Genomic DNA, 21,525 nt, shown 5'->3' with positions numbered 1-21,525 from the left:
ATCATACTACTTGCCCTAAGATGCCATCGCAGCCATGCCTACTATTGGCAAGGCTGTGATTGGCCAAGTGCAGCATGTGACTCAGCCTCTTTATAAGCTTGTGCGCACGTCGGGACGTGCTCACTCCCGATGTGAATAGAACAGGGATAGACGCAGCTGATGCTAGGGCGAGAATAGGCAGGGATAATTGAATAACTGGAAGCAAATTTCTCTCCTCCACCTGTGATTCATCTGAACCACTGCAGCTGAGCTGCTTTTTTGATAGGGATTGGCTATTTTTAGAGTGGCCAGAGTGATTTTTCCATCCACATGTACCTGGGCTGACCGCCGGCCGCCATTTTGTGACTTGTAGTGCTGCAGCAGAAGCTGCCACAGTGTGCATTCCAAAGCTCCAAACAAGTCAGACATCTACACCTGGGATTCAGACCAATAGCGATTTAGCAGCACAGTCCAAGGCTATTTTTTTTTAAAGGTTGTGCAGACCATTTTGTGGCACATGTTACTGGGCTGATAGGCGGCGGCCATCTTGGGACTAGTGCTGCAGCACAATCTCTCCCAACGTCCATTAATCACTTGTAATAGTGGTCTGTGCCATAGAAATCCTACATCAGGGACTTGGGTGTGCTTGTGTCACCCCTACTAATACCAGTCCACCTGTAATCCATACAGTGAAAAGCCATAAAGTATTCCAGTGAGGGAATTTTTTATTTTATTTAAAAAAGGCCAAGTTAGTTTATCTGGCGTTCAATATACTAGATACAGTTAGGCCTGCGTTTCATACATCTGGAATTAGCAAACTAATGTGCTGGGGTTGGGAAAACATATATGTACCCATACTAGAATCTGTCAAAGAAAGCGGTACTCACATATAACAGTCATTCCATCTGTAATCCATACAGTCAAAAGACTGAAAGTATTCCAGTGAGGGAATTTTTTTTATTTAAAAAAGGCCAAGTTAGTTTATCTGGCGTTCAATATACTAGATACAGTTAGGCCTGCGTTTCATACATCTGGAATTAGCAAACTAATGTGCTGGGGTTGGGAAAACATATATGTACCCATACTAGAATCTGTCAAAGAAAGCGGTACTCACATATAACAGTCATTCCATCTGTAATCCATACAGTCAAAAGACTGAAAGTATTCCAGTGAGGGGATTTTGCTTATAAAAAATAATATATTTCATTGTGGTGCGAGTTGAATCGCAACAATGAAGAAAAATACTATTAAGGGACGAGGACGCGGTCGTGGTGGTGTCCGTGGAGCCTCTGTTGCTGGTAGAGGACGTGGCCGTTCGGCCCCAGGCGCACACAGTAGGGAACGAACTCCCTCAACTAGCCGGCAGAATGTACCGCAATATCTCGTGGGGCCCAATGCCGCTCTTAGGATGGTAAGGCCTGAGCAGGTACAGGCATTAATCGATTGGGTGGCCGACAGTGCTTCCAGCACGTTCACCACATGGTCTTCCACCCAGTCTTCTGCGGAAAGCGCACAGGTGGCACCTGAAAACCAAGCCCATCAGTCTGTCACATCACCCCCAAGCATATCAGGGAAACGGTCTGAGCCACAAGTTATGCAGCAGTCTCTTCTTCTGTTTGAAGACTCTGCTTCCAGGGTTTCCCAGGGGCGTCCACCTAGCCCTTCCCCAGTGGAGGAAGACATACCATGCACTGACGCACAACCACTTATGTCTCCAGATGAAGAGGACATGGGAATACCACCACAGCAGAGTCACCGACTCTCTGATGATGACGAAACACAGGTGCCCACTGCCGCGTCTTTTTGCAGTGTGCAGACTGAACAGGAGGAGGTCAGGGAGGGAGACTGGGTGGAAGACGATGCAGAGGACGATGAGGTCTTAGACCCCACATGGACTGAAGGTCGTGGCGATGACTTTCACAGTTCAGAGGAAGAGGTAGTGGTGAGACCGAGACAACAGCGAAGCCAAAGAGGGAGCAGGGGGCCAAAGCAGACGAGCCGCCGCCCCCAGAGTTCGCCTGCTACTGGACATCGCCAACAGGGACCCAGCCCCACAAAGGCAGCTTCAAAGAGTTCCCTGGCATGGCACTTCTTTAAACAATGTCCTACCGACAAGACCCGAGTGACTTGCACGCTCTGCCATCAGAGCCTGAGGCGAGGCATTAACGTTCTGAACCTCAGCACAACCTGCATGACCAGGCATCTACATGCAAAGCATGAACTGCAGTGGGGTACACACCTTAAAAACCAGGCACTCGCTGAGGCTCCCCCTGCTCCCTCTACCGCTGCTGCCTCGGCTTCCGCCTCGAGAGGAATGTTGCCACCTGCCGAGCAGCAAACAGAGGATGTGCCACCGACACCACCACCACCGCCACCGTCAACTAGCGTCTCCACTATATCACACAGCAGCGTTCAGCTCTCAATATCTCAAACCTTAGAGAGGAAGCGCAAATTCCCCCCGAGTCACCCTCGAGCCCTTGGCCTGAACGCCAGCATTTCTAAACTGCTGGCCTTTGAAATGCTGTCATTCCGGCTGGTGGACACAGACAGCTTCAAACAGCTGATGGCCATGGCTGTCCCGCAGTATGTGGTTCCCAGCCGCCACTACTTCTCCAAGACAGCCGTGCCTTCCCTGCACATGCAAGTGTCCGATAAAATCAAGTGTGCACTGCGCAACGCCATTTGTGGCAAGGTCCACCTAACCACAGATACGTGGACCAGTAAGCACGGCCAGGGACGCTATATCTCACTAACTGCACACTGGATGAATGTAGTGGCGGCTGGGCCCCCGGCGGACAGTTCCTTGGCGCACGTCCTTCCGCCCCCTAGGATCGCAGGGCATCATTCTCTGCCTCCTGTAGCCTCCTCCTCCTACTCGGCTTCCTCCTCCACTGCTTCCACCAGCTCATCCGGTCAGCCACACACCTTCACCACCAACTTCAGCACAGCCCGGGGTAAACGTCAGCAGGCCATTCTGAAACTCATATGTTTGGGGGACAGGCCCCACAGCGCAAAGGAGTTGTGGCGGGGTATTGAACAACAGACCGACGAGTGGTTTCTGCCGGTGGGCCTCAAGCCAGGCCTGGTGGTATGCGATAATGGGCGAAATCTCGTGGCAGCTCTGGGACTAGCCGGTTTGACGCACATCCCTTGCCTGGCGCATGTGCTGAACTTGGTGGTGCAGAGGTTCATTCACCACTACCCCAACATGTCAGAGCTGCTGCATAAAGTGCGGGCCGTCTGTGCGCGCTTCCGCCGTTCACATCCTGCCGCTGCTCGCCTGTCTGCGCTACAGCGGAACTTCGGCCTTCCCGCTCACCGCCTCATATGCGACGTGCCCACCCGGTGGAACTCCACCTTGCACATGCTGGAGAGACTGTGCGAGCAGCAGCAGGCCATAGTGGAGTTTCAGCTGCAGCACGCTCGCGTCAGTCGTACTGCCGAACAGCACCACTTCACCACCAATGATTGGGCCTCCATGCGAGACCTGTGTGCCCTGCTGCGCTGTTTCGAGTACTCCACCAACATGGCCAGTGGCGATGACACTGTTATCAGCGTTACAATACCACTTCTATGTCTCCTTGAGAAAACACTTAGGGCAATGATGTTAGAGGAGGTGGCCCAGGTGGAGGAGGAGGAGGAGGATGAGGGCTCGTTTCTAACACTTTCGGGCCAGTCTGTTCGAAGTGGCTCAGAGGGAGGTTTGTTTAAGCAGCAGAGGACAGGTTCACAAGTCGCCAGCCAAGGCACTGTACTGGAGGACGAGGAGGATGAGGATGACGCAAGTTCACAGCGGGGTGGCAGCCCAGGCCCATCACTGGTGCGTGGCTGGGGGGATACGGTGGACGATGACGATACGCCTCCCACAGAGGACAGCTTGTCCTTACCCATGGGTAGCCTGGCCCACATGAGCGAATATATGCTCCAATGCCTGCGCAACGACAGCAGAGTTGCCCACGTTTTAACGTGTGCAGACTACTGGGTGGCCACCCTGCTGGATCCCCGGTATAAAGACAATGTGCCCACTTTAATTCCTGAACTGGAGCGCGACCGTAAGATGCGCGAGTACAAGCGCACGCTGATAGAGGCGCTCTTGAGAGCATTCCCACATGTCACAGGGGAACAGGTGGAAGGTGAAGGCAGAGGAGTGGCAAGAGGTCGCCAACGCAGCTGTGTCACAGCCAGCTCATCTGAGGGCAGGGTTAGCATGGCAGAAATGTGGAAAAGTTTTGTCTCCACGCCACAGCTATCTGCACCGACACCTGATACGGAACGTGTTAGCAGGAGGCAGCATTTCACTAACATGGTTGAACAGTATGTCTTCACACCCCTCCACATCCTGACGGATGGTTCGGCCCCATTCAACTACTGGGCAGAGGCGTATCTAGTGAAAATGGCGCCTATGGCAAGCACTGAAACTGCGCCCCTGTCAAAATATTTTAAACCCATCTTTCAGATAACCTTAACAAAAAAAAAAACACGATAGCTCTTTTGTAGAACCCCCATAAAAACTTACAGTTACTTGACTTGGCCCTTGGGGATCTCGGACGCCACTTCAACACTTTGGCCGGGGGCTCGGCGGAGCTGATGTTGTGCTTTAACCTAATGAGAAAGATTTCATAATAAGGATTTGGAGAAAGGGCAGAGGGATAGCAGAGCAGGGAGAGGCTGGTGCTGCTACTAGGGGGTCATACCATGGGGGAGTAATAAAGCCCACCATAATGCCCCCCCAGTAGTAATAATTCTCCTTATAATATGCAAAACATTTGTAATGCCCCCAGTTGAGCTAATGTTCCCATAATGTGCCAATATAAAATACCCCTTCTCAGTGCCCCCGTAGATGACCCCCATAGTGCCCCCCCCTTCCCCATAGTACCCACCATAATGTGTCCCAGTATAAAATGCCCCTATACAGAGCCCCCATATAAAATATCTTCTTTTTTAGCCTCAGTAGATGCCCCTATAGTGCCCCCCAATAATCTGCAGTAAGATGTGCCCCCATAGATGCCCCCAATCATGTGCCAGTAATAAGAGCCCCCCCACCATCATGTGCCAGTAGCCAGAGCCCCCCCATATCATGTCAGTAGCCAGAGCCCCCCCATATCATGTGTCAGTAGCCAGAGCCCCCCATATCATGTGCCAGTAGCCAGAGTGCCCCCAATCATGTGCCAGAAATAAGAGCCCCCCCACCATCATGTGCCAGTAGCCAGAGCCCCCCATATCATATGCCAGTAGCCAGAGCCCCCCCATATCATGTGCCAGTAGCCCCCCTTATGTGCCAGTAGCCCCCCTATGTGCCAGTAGCCCTCCTTATCATGTGCCAGTAGCCCCCCTTATCATGTGCCAGTAGCCCCCTTATCATGTGCCAGTAGCCCCCCTTATCATGTGCCAGTAGCCCCCCTTATCATGTGCCAGTAGCCCCCCATATCATGTGCCAGTAGCCAGAGCCCCCCCATATCATGTGCCAGTAGCCAGAGCCCCCCCCCACCATCATGTGCCAGTAGCCAGAGCCCCCCCATATCATGTGTCAGTAGCCAGAGCCCCCCCATATCATGTGCCAGTAGCCAGAGTGCCCCCATATCATGTGCCAGTAGCCCCCCATATCATGTGCCAGTAGCCCCCCTTATCATGTGCCAGCCCAGTAGTCCCCCCTTATCATGTGCCAGCCCAGTAGTCCCCCCTTATCATGTGCCAGCCCAGTAGTCCCCCCTTATCATGTGCCAGCCCAGTAGCCCCCCTTATCATGTGCCAGCCCAGCCCAGTAGTCCCCCCTTATGTGCCAGCCCAGTAGCCCCCCTTATGTGCCAGCCCAGTAGCCCCCCTTATCATGTGCCAGCCCAGTATTGTACCTATATAAAAAAATAAAAAAAAATAATACACTTATACTTACCTCCAGCAATGCGATGCGATGCAGGCCACCTCTTCCGTCTGTGTGTCCCTCGCTATACGGCTCAGGTGACGCGATGACGTCATCGCGCCATCACCGGCCTCTGATAGGCTGCCAGCACTAAGCCGGCAGCCTATCAGAGGAACAGGAGGGGACACACCTCTCCCTCCTCTGCCGCAGCACAGACAGGCATCTGTATTGCCGTCCTGAGGACGGCAATACAGATGACTATGGAGATGAGCGCTTCCGCAATGGAGGCGCTCATCTCCTGCTCTGCCCTGCCGCCGGCCGCGGCCGCCCCCACTTGTCACCAGGGCCGCAGCGCTGGGGTGCGGGGCCCGGGCACCCACTGCACCCCGTGTAGGATCGGCCCTGGTCGCCCCCCCCCGCTTGGCGCCTATGGCACTAGCCATGGCTGCCATAGCTTGGATACGCCACTGCTACTGGGTTTCGAAATTGTCCACGTGGCCAGAGTTAGCATGTTATGCCTTGGAGGTGCTTTCCTGCCCGGCGGCCAGCGTTTTATCTGAACGCGTATTCAGCACGGCAGGGGGCGTCATTACTGACAAGCGCAGCCGCCTGTCCACAGCCAACGTGGACAAGCTGACCTTCATAAAGATGAACCAGGCATGGATCCCACAGGACCTGTCCCTCCCTTGTGCAGAGTAGTCCTTATTAACTGCCTAAAACATGTCTTGTTGTGCTACGGGCCACTTCTTTATTTGATACAAATTTTATGAAACCCACAGTTGAATGAAACTCTTCTCTGTCTGGGCGCCGGGGCCTAACCAGATGAAAGTGGCCGGTTAAACTAACGGGTGACATGAAGCCATAACCTCTGCCATGCTACCTCTGTCTTCTGTCTGGGTGCTGAGGCCTAAGTCAAATAAAGCGGTCTTCTGCTGTGCTGGGGGATATGAAGCTAATCTCTGACCTCTCTCCTCTGTCTGGGTCCAAAGGCCTAAATCACTGAAAGAGGCCTTCTCCTGTGGTGTGTGATATGATGCCAGAATATGTGCTGTGGGGCCTCTCTCCTCTTCCTGGGTGCAGGGGTCAAATAAACTAAATTGTGGCCTACTCCTGTGGTGGTTGATATGATGCCTGATTCTCTGATGTGGAACCTCTCTCCTCTGTTTGGGTGAAGGGGTCAAAGTAACTAAATGGTGGCTTCTCCTGTGGTGGCTGATATGATGCCAGAATATGTGCTGTGGTGCCTCTCTCCTCTTCCTGGGTGCAGGGGTCAAAGTAACTAAATGGTGGCTTCTCCTGTGGTGGCTGATATGATGCCAGAATATGTGCTGTGGGGCCTCTCTCCTCTTCCTGGGTGCAGGGGTCAAAGTAACTCAATGGTGGCTTCTCCTGTGGTGGCTGATATGATGCCAGAATATGTGCTGTGGTGCCTCTCTCCTCTGTCTGGGTCCAAAGGCCTAAATCACTGAAAGAGGCCTTCTCCTGTGGTGTGTGATATGATGCCTGAATATGTGCTGTGGTGCCTCTCTCCTCTTCCTGGGTGCGGGGGTCAAAGTAACTCAATGGTGGCTTCTCCTGTGGTGGCTGATATGATGCCAGAATATGTGCTGTGGTGCCTCTCTCCTCTTCCTGGGTGCAGGGGTCAAAGTAACTCAATGGTGGCTTCTCCTGTGCTGATTGATATAAAGCTGATGGTTGTGCCATCTGACATGGTTGCCAGGGTCTGATTCAATGGGGGCCTACTCCTGTGGTGGGTGATCTAAATGCCTGATTCTCTGCTGTGAAACCTCTCTCCTCCGTCTGGGTGTAGGGGTCAAAGTCTTTCAAAGTCGCCTTCTCCTGTGCTGATTGATATGAAGCTGATGGTTGTGCCATCTGACATGGTTGCCGGGGTCCCATTAAATTCTGGCCTACTCCTGTGGTGGTTGATATGATGCCTGATTCTCTGATGTGGAACCTCTCTCCTCTGTTTGGGTGAAGGGGTCAAAGTAACTAAATGGTGGCTTCTCCTGTGGTGGCTGATATGATGCCAGAATATGTGCTGTGGGGCCTCTCTCCTCTTCCTGGGTGCAGGGGTCAAAGTAACTCAATGGTGGCTTCTCCTGTGCTGATTGATATAAAGCTGATGGTTGTGCCATATGACATGGTTGCCAGGGTCTGATTCAATGGGGGCCTACTCCTGTGGTGGGTGATCTAAATGCCTGATTCTCTGCTGTGAAACCTCTCTCCTCCGTCTGGGTGTAGGGGTCAAAGTCTTTCAAAGTCGCCTTCTCCTGTGCTGATTGATATGAAGCTGATGGTTGTGCCATCTGACATGGTTGCCGGGGTCCCATTAAATTGTGGCCTACTCCTGTGGTGGTTGATATGATGCCTGATTCTCTGATGTGGAACCTCTCTCCTCTGTTTGGGTGAAGGGGTCAAAGTAACTAAATGGTGGCTTCTCCTGTGGTGGCTGATATGATGCCAGAATATGTGCTGTGGGGCCTCTCTCCTCTTCCTGGGTGCAGGGGTCAAAGTAACTCAATGGTGGCTTCTCCTGTGCTGATTGATATAAAGCTGATGGTTGTGCCATCTGACATGGTTGCCAGGGTCTGATTCAATGGGGGCCTACTCCTGTGGTGGGTGATCTAAATGCCTGATTCTCTGCTGTGAAACCTCTCTCCTCCGTCTGGGTGTAGGGGTCAAAGTCTTTCAAAGTCGCCTTCTCCTGTGCTGATTGATATGAAGCTGATGGTTGTGCCATCTGACATGGTTGCCGGGGTCCCATTAAATTGTGGCCTACTCCTGTGGTGGTTGATATGATGCCTGATTCTCTGATGTGGAACCTCTCTCCTCTGTTTGGGTGAAGGGGTCAAAGTAACTAAATGGTGGCTTCTCCTGTGGTGGCTGATATGATGCCAGAATATGTGCTGTGGGGCCTCTCTCCTCTTCCTGGGTGCAGGGGTCAAAGTAACTCAATGGTGGCTTCTCCTGTGCTGATTGATATAAAGCTGATGGTTGTGCCATCTGACATGGTTGCCAGGGTCTGATTCAATGGGGGCCTACTCCTGTGGTGGGTGATCTAAATGCCTGATTCTCTGCTGTGAAACCTCTCTCCTCCGTCTGGGTGTAGGGGTCAAAGTCTTTCAAAGTCGCCTTCTCCTGTGCTGATTGATATGAAGCTGATGGTTGTGCCATCTGACATGGTTGCCGGGGTCCCATTAAATTGTGGCCTACTCCTGTGGTGGTTGATATGATGCCTGATTCTCTGATGTGGAACCTCTCTCCTCTGTTTGGGTGAAGGGGTCAAAGTAACTAAATGGTGGCTTCTCCTGTGGTGGCTGATATGATGCCAGAATATGTGCTGTGGGGCCTCTCTCCTCTTCCTGGGTGCAGGGGTCAAAGTAACTCAATGGTGGCTTCTCCTGTGCTGATTGATATAAAGCTGATGGTTGTGCCATCTGACATGGTTGCCAGGGTCTGATTCAATGGGGGCCTACTCCTGTGGTGGGTGATCTAAATGCCTGATTCTCTGCTGTGAAACCTCTCTCCTCCGTCTGGGTGTAGGGGTCAAAGTCTTTCAAAGTCGCCTTCTCCTGTGCTGATTGATATGAAGCTGATGGTTGTGCCATCTGACATGGTTGCCGGGGTCCCATTAAATTGTGGCCTACTCCTGTGGTGGTTGATATGATGCCTGATTCTCTGATGTGGAACCTCTCTCCTCTGTTTGGGTGAAGGGGTCAAAGTAACTAAATGGTGGCTTCTCCTGTGGTGGCTGATATGATGCCAGAATATGTGCTGTGGGGCCTCTCTCCTCTTCCTGGGTGCAGGGGTCAAAGTAACTCAATGGTGGCTTCTCCTGTGCTGATTGATATAAAGCTGATGGTTGTGCCATCTGACATGGTTGCCAGGGTCTGATTCAATGGGGGCCTACTCCTGTGGTGGGTGATCTAAATGCCTGATTCTCTGCTGTGAAACCTCTCTCCTCCGTCTGGGTGTAGGGGTCAAAGTCTTTCAAAGTCGCCTTCTCCTGTGCTGATTGATATGAAGCTGATGGTTGTGCCATCTGACATGGTTGCCGGGGTCCCATTAAATTGTGGCCTACTCCTGTGGTGGTTGATATGATGCCTGATTCTCTGATGTGGAACCTCTCTCCTCTGTTTGGGTGAAGGGGTCAAAGTAACTAAATGGTGGCTTCTCCTGTGGTGGCTGATATGATGCCAGAATATGTGCTGTGGGGCCTCTCTCCTCTTCCTGGGTGCAGGGGTCAAAGTAACTCAATGGTGGCTTCTCCTGTGGTGGCTGATATGATGCCAGAATATGTGCTGTGGTGCCTCTCTCCTCTTCCTGGGTGCGGGGGTCAAAGTAACTCAATGGTGGCTTCTCCTGTGGTGGCAGATATGATGCCAGAATATGTGCTGTGGTGCCTCTCTCCTCTTCCTGGGTGCGGGGGTCAAAGTAACTCAATGATGGCTTCTCCTGTGGTGGCTGATATGATGCCAGAATATGTGCTGTGGTGCCTCTCTCCTCTTCCTGGGTGCAGGGGTCAAAGTAACTAAATGGTGGCTTCTCCTGTGGTGGTTGATATGATGCCTGATTCTCTGCTGTGAAACCTCTCTCCTCCATCTGGGTGTAGGGGTCAAAGTCTTTCAAAGTCGCCTTCTCCTGTGCTGATTGATATAAAGCTGATGGTTGTGCCATCTGACATGGTTGCCAGGGTCTGATTCAATGGGGGCCTACTCCTCTGGTGGGTGATCTAAATGCCTGATTCTCTGCTGTGAAACCTCTCTCCTCCGTCTGGGTGTAGGGGTCAAAGTCTTTCAAAGTCGCCTTCTCCTGTGCTGATTGATATGAAGCTGATGGTTGTGCCATCTGACATGGTTGCCGGGGTCCCATTAAATTGGGGCCTACTCCTGTGGTGGGTGATCTAAATGCCTGATTCTCTGCTTTGAAACCTCTCTCCTCCGTCCGGGTGTAGGGGTCAAAGTCTGTCAAAGTCGCCTTCTCCTGTGCTGATTGATATAAAGCTTATGCTTGTGCCATCTGACATGGTTGCCGGGGTCTGATTCAATGGTGGCCTACTCCTGTGGTGGGTGATCTAAATGCCTGATTCTCTGCTGTGTAACCTCTCTCCTCCGTCTGGGTGTAGGGGTCAAAGTAACTAAATGGTGGCCTACTCCTGTGGTGGGTGATATGATGCCTGGTTCTCTGCTGTGGGACCTCTCTCCTTTGTCTGGGTGCTGTGGTCAAAATAATAGTAAGTGACCTTCTCCATTGGTGGGTGACTTGAAGCCTGATTCTGTGCTATGGGACCTCACTCCAATTAATATTGTTTAATTTTTATTTATTTTATGTTAACTCATCATTTCCCTATCTACATTTGTTTGCAGGGGATTTAACTACATTTTGCTGCCTTTTGCAGCCCTCTAGCCCTTTCCGGGTGTGTTTTACAGCCTTTTTAGTGCCCAAAAGTTCGGGTCCCCATTGACTTCTATGGGGTTCGGGTTCGGGATGAAGTTCGGGTCGAGTTCGGATCCCGAACCCGAACATTTTTCGAAAGTTCGGCCGAACTCGTCGAACCCGAACATCCAGGTGTTCGCTCAACTCTATTCATAACATATTTTTAAAAAACAAAAAACCCTCACTTAAGTAATTGGCTTTTGCTGAAACCCTACTTATGGCACATTCTGCAGCATATTCTAGACTTGATGTAGATTTTTCTAAACATGCAGTGTGGCAGGCGCAGCATTATGAAGTGCCTTTTGCACTGTGGCATTAGAAGAATTTTGATATCTGACTTTTAGTCTAACCAGACTATTACTCTGTAATTGCCAGAAAAGAACTGATCAGGCATATCCCAATGCATTTTGTATGGATAGAAATCCGTTCAGTTTGCATCAGTATGCCTCCCGTTCAGTCACTGTCAGGTGTTTTGGCCGGACATAATACCGCAGCATGCTGCAATATTATGTCCGTCCAGAATTCCTGATCAGTCGCCGGAATCAGCATTAATTCCTATTGACTTGCATTAGTGCTGGATCCAGCATTGCAGAACTGAAGGACAGATCTGTCCATCTGCCTGACAAGCGGAGAGACGGATCAGTTCTTGCAATGCATTTGTAGACCAATCTGCACCCGGATCCGTCTACAAATGCTGTCAGTTCTCACTGATCGGCGGATCCGGCAGGCAGCTCCGATGGAACTGACTGCCAGATCACACTAACGCTAGTGTGAAAGTACCCTAAGAATGAGCTGAAAATGCATCATCGGGTGCTATGTAGCACTTGATGACATGTGCCAGCCAATCACTGATGCCAGCAGCCAACATGGCTATGGCATTACAGTGAGGGAAGTACATACATGCACATTCATTGGCTGCATAGCAGCCAAGAAACATGTGGGGTGGAGACTTGAGCATTGCGCTCGAGCACATGTGGTATTCGTCTGAATACCACCATGTGCCGAGCATCGAGATGCTCAAGCCGAACTGGTGTTCGGCCGAGCATGCTCAATCATGACTAGTCTCAAGTCCTGAGTCGTGTGCATTCGGCCTTAAACTGTTGCTGGGCAGGAGTCTTGACCAATCACAGCCAGCCTCACACACAGCCTGTGTGGGAAATTCCCCTAGCAGGAGCTTCTAGAATCATTACACAAGAGGAGCTGAACAGACATTCACTCCACTAAGATCTGTTTTATGGAAGCGGAGAGGCCGAAATTGGTATTTAAAACGGTTATATAATGTTCCCACTGTTAACCGCCTCACGCACGGATGCGTCCTGGAAGCGGTCGATTCATTCCTCCTGTACGCATCCGTGCATGTCGCGAGAGGTGAGATTTCCTGTGAACGCGCGCGTTCACAGGATCAGAAGGTATGCGAGTGGATCTGCAGCCTGCCAGCGGTGATCGTTCACTGGCAGGCTGTAGATGCAATATATATTTTTTAATTAACCCCTAACAGGTATATTAGATGCTGTTTTGATAACAGCGTCTAATATACCTGGTCCTCTGGTGGTCCCTTTTGCTTGGATCGACCACCAGAGGACACAGGCAGCTCTGTAATAAGAAGCACCACACTACCCACCCCCCCTGTCAGGCTCCCTGATCACCCCCCCCCCCCCCCCCCCTGTCAGGCTCCCTTCAGACATTTTTTTTTTTTTTTGGGCACAAATTAGCGGAAATTATTTTTTTACAAAGTCTCATATTCCACTAACTGGTGTCAAAAAATAAAATCTCACATGAACTCCCCATACCCCTCGCGGAATCCAAATGCGTAAAATTTTTTAGACATTTATATTCCAGACTTCTCACGCTTTAGACCCCTAAAATGCCAGGGCAGTATAAATACCCCACATGTGACCCCATTTCGGAAAGACACCCCAAGGTATTCCGTGAGGGGCATATTGAGTCCATGAAAGATTGAAATTTTTGTCCCAAGTTAGTGGAAAGGGAGACTTTGTGAGAAACTAAAAAATATCAATTTCCGCTAACTTGTGCAAAAAAAAAATTCTATGAACTCGCCATGCCCCTCATTAAATACATTGGGGGGGTCTTTCCAAAATGGGGTCACATGTGGGGTATTTATACTGCCCTGGCATTTTAGGGGCCCTAAAGTGTGAGAAGAAGTCTGGGATCCAAATGTCTAAAAATGCCCTCATAAAAGGAATTTGGGCCCCTTTGTGCATCTAGGCTGCAAAAAAGTGTCACATGTGCTATCTCCATACTCGGGAGAAGTTGGGCAATGTGTTTTGGGGTGTCATTATACATATAACCATACTGGGTGAGATAAATATCTTGGTCAAATGCCAACTTTGTATAAAAAAAATATGGGAAAAGTTGTCTTTTGCCGAGATATTTCTCTCACCCAGCATGGGTATATGTAAAATCACACCCCAAAACACATTGCCTAACTTCTCCTGAGTATGGCGATACCAGATGTGACACTTTTTTGTGGGCAAAGGGGCCCACATTCCAAAGAGCACCTTTTGGATTTCACAGGGCATTTTTTACACATTTTGATTTCAAACTACTTCTCACACATTAGGGCCCCTAGAATGCCAGGGCAGTATAACTACCCCACAAGTGACCCCATTTTGGAAAGAAGACACCCCAAGTTATTTCTTGATTGGCATAGTGAGTTCATGGAAGTTTTTATTTTTTGTCAAGTTAGTGGAATATGAGACTTTGTAAGGAAATTGTTTTTTTAAAAAAAAAACTTTTCCGCTAACTTGTGATAAAAAGTTCTATGAACTCACTATGCCCATCAGCGAATACCTTAGGGTGTCTACTTTCCAAAATGGGGTCATTTGTGGGGTTTTTCTACTGTCTGGGCATTGTAGAACCTCAGGAAACATGACAGGTGCTCAGAAAGTCAGAGCGGCTTCAAAAAGCAGAAATTCACATTTTTGTACCATAGTTTGTGAACGCTTTAACTTTTACCTAAACATTTTTTTTTTTTTATCAAAGACATGTTGAACAATAAATTTATATATGTCTTTTTTTTTTTTAATTTTACAACTGAAAGTGAAAAATGTCATTTTGTTTGCAAAAATTTTGTTAAATTTCGATTAATAACAAAAGTGAAAATGTCAGCAGCAATGAAATGCCACCAAATGAAAGCTCTATTAGTGAGAAGAAAAGGAGGTAAAATTAATTTGGGTGGTAAGTTGCATGACCGAGCAATAAACGGTGAAAGTAGTGCAGAAGTGTAAAAAGTGGCCTGGTCATTAAGGGTGTTTAAGCTGGGGGGCTGAAGTGGTTAATATAGTGATTAGTGTTGAGCGCACATGCTCGGCCGAACTGCTGTTTGGCTCGAGCATTGCTATGCTCAGCACAAAGCGGTACTTGGCCGAGTACCGCATGTGCTTGAGCGCAATGCTTGAGTCTCCTCCCCGCATGTTTTGCAGGAAGGAGACTCAAGCATGGCGCTCAAGCACAAACGTGCAGGTAAGTACTCCCCTCACTGAAATGCCAGTAGCCATGTTGGCTGCTGGCATTACAGTGAGTGATTGGTTGGCCGGAACACATCACCTGGTGCTATATAGCACCCAATGACGCATGTTCAGCTCATTTGTAGTCAGGGGGAGCTGTGCTTCGGAAGGGACAGAGTGTAGGAAGTCTGATCGCAATAAATTCTGTAGAAGACATTTCTAAGGACCATTTTCTGTGTGGTGGCAGGCTGGCAGTATTTTATAGCTACAGTACAAAATTTTTTTCAAGTACTTTTAATACTTTTTTCTATAGAGGGTGTCTGCAGTGACTAGAGACATCTGTCCAATACCCTCTGTGTGTCAGGGCCAGAGATAGGAAAATATACGTTAAATCTATTTTCCTTTTTCCATATACTGTGCTTGCTGTGGGCTGTGACATCCGTGCCATATCTGTCAATTGTGCATATAACATTTAATATGAAGGCGTTGCAGGACACCACTCTTGAAGTCAGACCAGTGCGACCAGGTCGGTTGGATTGCAGCAGATAATGTGGCAGGCGCAGCAATATGAAGTACCTTTTGCTCTGACATTAGAAGAATTTTGATATCTGACTTTTAGTGTAACCAGACTGTATTACTCTGTAATTCCTCTAGCGCTGTTCTATGGAAACAGTAGGTTTAAAGAGCACACCAAATGCTTGAAATAACTTTTATTTAGCTTCAACTTTGATTCATATAACACTGCCGCCTCTGCAGCAGATAGTCCATGAATAAAGTATCATAAGATGGTGGGATGCATGACATGGTGGTTCAACTATTCAATCTTATCGTCTAACATAAAATGGTGGCTATATTTTTCTCTTCAGTATCTGTACTCTCACTTAGTTATTTAAGCACTTTATGATCTCTCTGAGAGGTATATCTGAGGTGTAACTAATAGTTCACTTGTTGAATTTGGTTGCAATTTGCAGTATGCAGTTAGCACTATTTGCAAATTCGTTATGATCTGGTATGGAATTTGGATTGCAGTATGGAATTGTAAGTAAACACACATCTGGTTCAGTATATGATTCTAATCACTATATTAACAGTAGGAAGATTATATAACTGTTTAAATACCTATTTTGGCCTCTAAAACACAGCTTAGTGGAGTTGATGTCTGTTCACCTCCTCTGGTGTGTGTGTGTCTGGGGTGTAATGATTCTAGCAGCTCCTGCTAGGGCACTTTCCCACACAGGCTCTTAGGCTGGCTGTGATTAGTTAAAACTCCTGCCCAGCAACAACAGTTTAACTCTATGCTTTCTGTTTCGGCTGTGTCATTGAGCTTACCTTTCATTTATATAATGAATATTAAAGGCATATATAGTGTTCACAGAAGCAGAAAATATAATAACAGTTTTATGACTGCCAAACATGAATTCACTGTAAATATTGCTGCTTTTGTCTTAAACAAACTATAGGAACTGTATTAAGGTTATTGGCAGGTTTAGCTATATTAGCAACCTAGGACAGGTCTTAACTGGCCAGCTACATGCCGTCTGTTGGGGAAAACTGTAATCCAATGGGAGAACCGTAGATTAAACATGTGGGTTTGTAGAATGGTTTAAGTCAACGGTACTAATGTATGACTCGTTAAGTGAGGTATTATGTCACTTAAAGGGTAACTTGTTTTCATAAAAAATCTATTTTAGCATGTTGCTGCAACATTATACATAAAGCAATCGTTAATTTCTAACGATAATTTGTTTTCCCTTAGTCCCAACAGCAGCACAGATGGGGTTCACTGCCCCCCGTGGACTGGTAGGACCGGCGGAAATTTTAATGAGCCCAAAGAATAACCAATAGAACTCCAGCTCCCTTAAAGGGAGGGGTTTGCCCCCCAGCCCAGCGTGTTTATACCAAGAAAAGGTACTTAGGGTGGGAAAATTTGTGTGCTGCTGTTGGGACTAAGGGAAAACAAATTATTGTTAGAAATTAACGATTCCCTTACGTCCCACCAGCAGCACAGATGGGGAGATAGCAAGAAGAATCCCCTAGGGAGGGTCCTCATGCCCGGCAGAAGTAAGAACTGTCTGCCCAAAAGCCGAAAACTCTGCTACCTTAGCATCTATTCTATAATGAGAGATGAAGGTTGATTCAGAGCTCCAGGAAGCCGCCTTACAGATCAACTCTAGGAGGAGAAGACTTCTCTCCGACAGAGGTAGCTACGGCTCTAGTAGAATGGGCCCTCACAAACTCCGGAGGATCTAAGGATTGGGAGGTGAAAGCTTCCCTAATGGCTTCCTTGATCCAGCGACTAATAGTAGTTTTAGACGCCTTGCGGCCTTTAGACTTACCGGCAAACAGGATGAAGAGGTTCTCATCTATCCTGAATTCTCTGGATCTGTCCACATAGATCTGGAGGCATCTCAATATGTCCAGTGGATGTCGGACTGGAACATCAGAGGAGGAGGTGGAGAATAATACAGGTAGAGAAATTACCTGATTGATATTTTGAAAAGTTGGAACCTTAGGTCTAAAATAAGGTAGAAATTTTAGAAGGACTCTGTCCTGTAAGAAAATGATGTATGGGTGTAAAGCGGAGAAAGCTTGTAGCTCTGAAATTCTTTTGGCTGAGGTAATAGCCAGAAGAAAGACCACCTTGAGTGTTAGAAATTTAAAGCTTGCCTCCTCCAAAGGTTCAAAGGGGGAGATGCTAACCCCTTGAAAACTACTAAGTCCCATTGGGGAACGGGTTTCAGTATCGTAGGCTTCAATCTTTCTGCTCCCTTAAGAAAGCGTTTGATGAGCGGGTCCCGAGAATATGGCCTGTTGAGACAGGCCGAGATGGCAAAAACTTGGACCTTCAGGGTAGAAGGGGAGAGACCTCTGTCCAACCCATCCTGGAGGAATTGTAAGATCGCAGAGAGGCGGATCTGCAGACGCCACCTGGTTGGAACTACACCATGAGGTGAAGATCCTCATGATCTGGGAGTAGGCCTTTTTGGTAGACTCTGCTCTAGAATGCGACAAAGTTCTCAGGACCGACTCAGAGAGCCCATCCACTCTGGGAAGGGACTGATCAACCTCCAGGCTGTCAGGTTGAATCTGTGCAGATCTGGGCAGATATGCATGTCCCACGACACCAAGGTCTGCTCCGGGGGAGTTTCCAATATTGTCCCCGACTCATCTAAATGAGCTGGGTAAACCAGGATCTCCTGGGCCAAAATGGTATGATGGCGATTACCGAGGCCTGATCCTGACGGATTTTCATCAATACCCTCGGAATCATGGAAAAGGGAGGGAAGATGTAAGCCAGCCTGAACCTCCATGGTATTGTCAGAGCATCTATCACCAGGGGGTTGTCCTCCCTGTATAGGGAACAGAACCTCTGTACCTTGGCATTGAACCTGGTTGCCATAAGAGACACTTCTGGCATACCCCATTTGAGGACTAGCTGCTTGAAGATCTCCGCATGCAGTGACCACTCCATGGTCGGTAAGCCGCGACTTAGGCGATCCTCAACTTCATTGCGGGAGCCTTGAATATGAGTGGCAGATAGATGGGATAGGTTTAGCTCTGCCCACCGTAGAATTACCCCAATTTCTGAAAGAAGGGGTAAGGATCTTGTGCCTCCCTGCTTGTTTATGTAAAGCACGGCAGTCATGTTGTCTGACTGGACTTTCACAGCTTTGCCCCGAATCTGAGGGGCGAAGTGAAGGAGGGCTAGCCGGATAGCACGTATCTCGCAGAGATTTGAGGAAAGATGCTGCTCCAGAGGAGACCAAGATCCCGAACTGGGGATCCGTCTAAATGGGCACCCCAGCCTACAAGGGACGCGTCCGTAGTCAATATGAGCCAAACTGGTTGGGTCATAGACTTCCCTGCTGGTAGATGGAACCACCATCTGAGGGAATTCCGGGTTTGGTTGGATAGGGAGCACAGGGAATCTAGCCCCGTCGGGCTGCCGTTCCATTTGTTTAAGACCTCCGACTGAAGAGGTCAGAGGTGCCATAAAGCCCAAGGGACTGCAGCCGCTGACATGAGCCCCAACATCTTCATGAGGGTCCGTATGGAGACTCGTCGTGGTACGTAAAGGAACCTTGCCAGGTCCTGAATCCGCGCTCCTCTTTCTGGCGTCAACTGGAGGGACATCTCCAGAGAGTCGACTACGAATCCTAGGTAATGGATAGAAGTTGAAGGGCTCACGTTCAACTTCTGCCAGTTGATAATCCAGCCTAAGCGGAGCAGAAAGGAAATTGCGACACGAAGATGATGGGAAAGTAAAGGGACTGAAGAGGCTAGAAGGAGCCAATTGTCCAGGTAAGGGACAATGGTCAGTCCCTGGAGTCTCAGAGCTGCTACCACCGATACTACCATGTTGGTGAAGATAAGGGGGGCAGATGAGATTCCGAAGGGGAGGGCAGCAAATTGATAGTGCCTGCGCACTCCTGAAATCTGGACCGCGATCCTGAGAAATTTCCGGGAGGAAGGATGGATCGGGATGTGGAGGTAAGCATCCTTGAGGTCCAGAGTAGCCATCACGTCCCCAGGACTGAGGAGGTGGCTGACTGACCTTATGGTTTCCATACGGAACCTGGTTCTCCTTACGAAATGATTGAGGAATCTCAGATCTATGATCATCCGGAGATCTCCTGTCTTTTTGGGTACCAGGAATACTGGAAAATAAATCCCTAGACCCCTCTCCCCTGCCGGTACCTCCTCCAGGGTTCCCTTGGAAATGTAGTCCTGGATGTAGGACTCTAGGATCCTTTGTCTGGCCGGTAAAAAACTGCGCGTGGCAATGAATTTTTCTGGGGGGAGAGAACGAGGTCTATGGAATAGCCCGTAGCTACTATGCTTTGGACCCAGGGATCTGAGACTTCCTGGACCCATACATGTTTGAAAAAGAAAAGATGCCCCCCTACAGGGAGGTGAGGGAGGGGTACGGGAAAATCTAGACGCGTAACGACAGGGGTAGCAGGGTTTATCCAAGAGCCTCTGGGAGGCCCATAGTCAGGAGGGCTTTGCCTCCCTGGTGGGTTTACGGGAGCGTCTAGAGAACTTTCTAGATGGCCCCCCCCCAGTCTCTACGTCCAGTCTGCTGTCCTGGTCGGCCCCCGCAAGCTTGTCTATCCCTGCCCCGAAAGGGCTGTTGGGGGAGACTTTTTCCCTTTTTATCCGAGAGACCCTCCATAATGGAGTCTAATTCTGAACCGAATAAGTGGTTTGGTTCGAAAGGAAGCCCACAGAGGTTATATTTGGAAGCATTGTCGGCATTCCAGGGCTTTATCCACAGAGGTCTCCTAGCAGCTGACACCAGAGCCATTGTTTTCGCTGCCAATTTCAGCTGTAGCTGGGAGGTGTCGCACAGGAAATCCATGGCCAGATTGACTGATTTGAAAGCGGCCAGGATGTCGTCTCGGGAGACACTCTGGTCGACATCCGTTTGGATTTGGTTCAGCTTGGCACTAAGGAAAGAAGAGACCTCTGTGGCCGCAATGGAGGTTGAGGCCGAAGCTGCGGCTGCTGAGTAACCCCTTCTTAGGGTGCACTCTGCCCTCCTATCTAGATGGTCCTGCAGACTAGACCCATCGTCTGTAGGAACTAGAGTGCGCCTGGACAGTTTGGCTATCGCCATGTCCACCTTAGGTATGGAACCCCATGATTCCACTAAGGGTTTAGCCATCGGAAATATTAACTTAAATTTCCGGGTGAGGACTGGACCTTTTTCTGGCTTTTTCCATTCTGTGCGCATCACAGAAAGAAGGGTCTCATCTGCCTTAAAGACCCGCTGAGTCCGGCAGGCGGGATCGGAAGACTCCCCTATGTCGACATCATGGTCCCCCGACCTGATGGACTTTAGTAGCGTCTGTTTCTTTTCGGGTGGAAAGAAACATGAAGTTGATTCCTCCTCATCCGAGGAAGATGACCCCACAGAAAGGGGCATAGGTCTATCAGTGGGGGCGACAACCTCCATCAGAGTCTGAGAGGGAACCGGTAACCTCTCATTTAGAAGGCGTACGACACCCTTGATGGAGTCGTCCACGTACGTCTTAGCCCACTGGTACCTATCCTGCATATATGGTTCTGTAGCGGTGCCAGAACGGCAGCTGTCGCACCTGGGACAAAAAAGGAGACCAATCTGAGACATTAGAATAATGGTCTCCAAACTCACAGAGAGGGAGAGCTTCGCCAGTCCACCTGTCCAAAGGACAGAAAAAAACACGCTGGGCTGGGGGGCGAACCCCTCCCTTTAAGGGAGCTGGAGTTCTTCTATTGGTTATTCTTTGGGCTTATTAAAAATTCAGCCGGTCGTACCAGTCCACAGGGGGCAGTTAACCCCATCTGTGCTGCTGGTGGGACGTAAGGGAATCTTTAGTTTCTTCACATACCACTGTTTTCCTTGAGGTTCTCCCTTAGCTACAGCAGTTTAAACATTTACAATATGAGGACATTCTCAAGATGGCTCCTCTGCCAGCTGAGGCCAAAACTGCTTTCCCCTCACATACACTTTTTGCAGCCAGCAGCTCTGCACCCAATCAAATTGTATTACTGAGACACGCCTCATCACTCTGGAACCTAATGCAGGCATGCAGTGTGAAGGACCATGCTTCTATTTATGCTAAAAGGAAGACAGACAAGCCCTAGCAACGGTCTTTTTAAGGGAGCAGTGGAAAGGGACAGAGGACATTAATGAAAGCTGTTATTATAAGGTAATGACAATGACAATCATTGACTAACTCAGGTATACAAGCCTAGCTCTAATAAACTAGCAAATTAAAAAACTAGCTACCCTTTAAG

Source organism: Bufo bufo, chromosome 1 (genome assembly GCF_905171765.1).
Source record: "Bufo bufo chromosome 1, aBufBuf1.1, whole genome shotgun sequence".
Taxonomy (NCBI): Eukaryota; Metazoa; Chordata; class Amphibia; order Anura; family Bufonidae; genus Bufo; species Bufo bufo.
Note: the sequence above shows the minus strand (reverse complement) of the source record.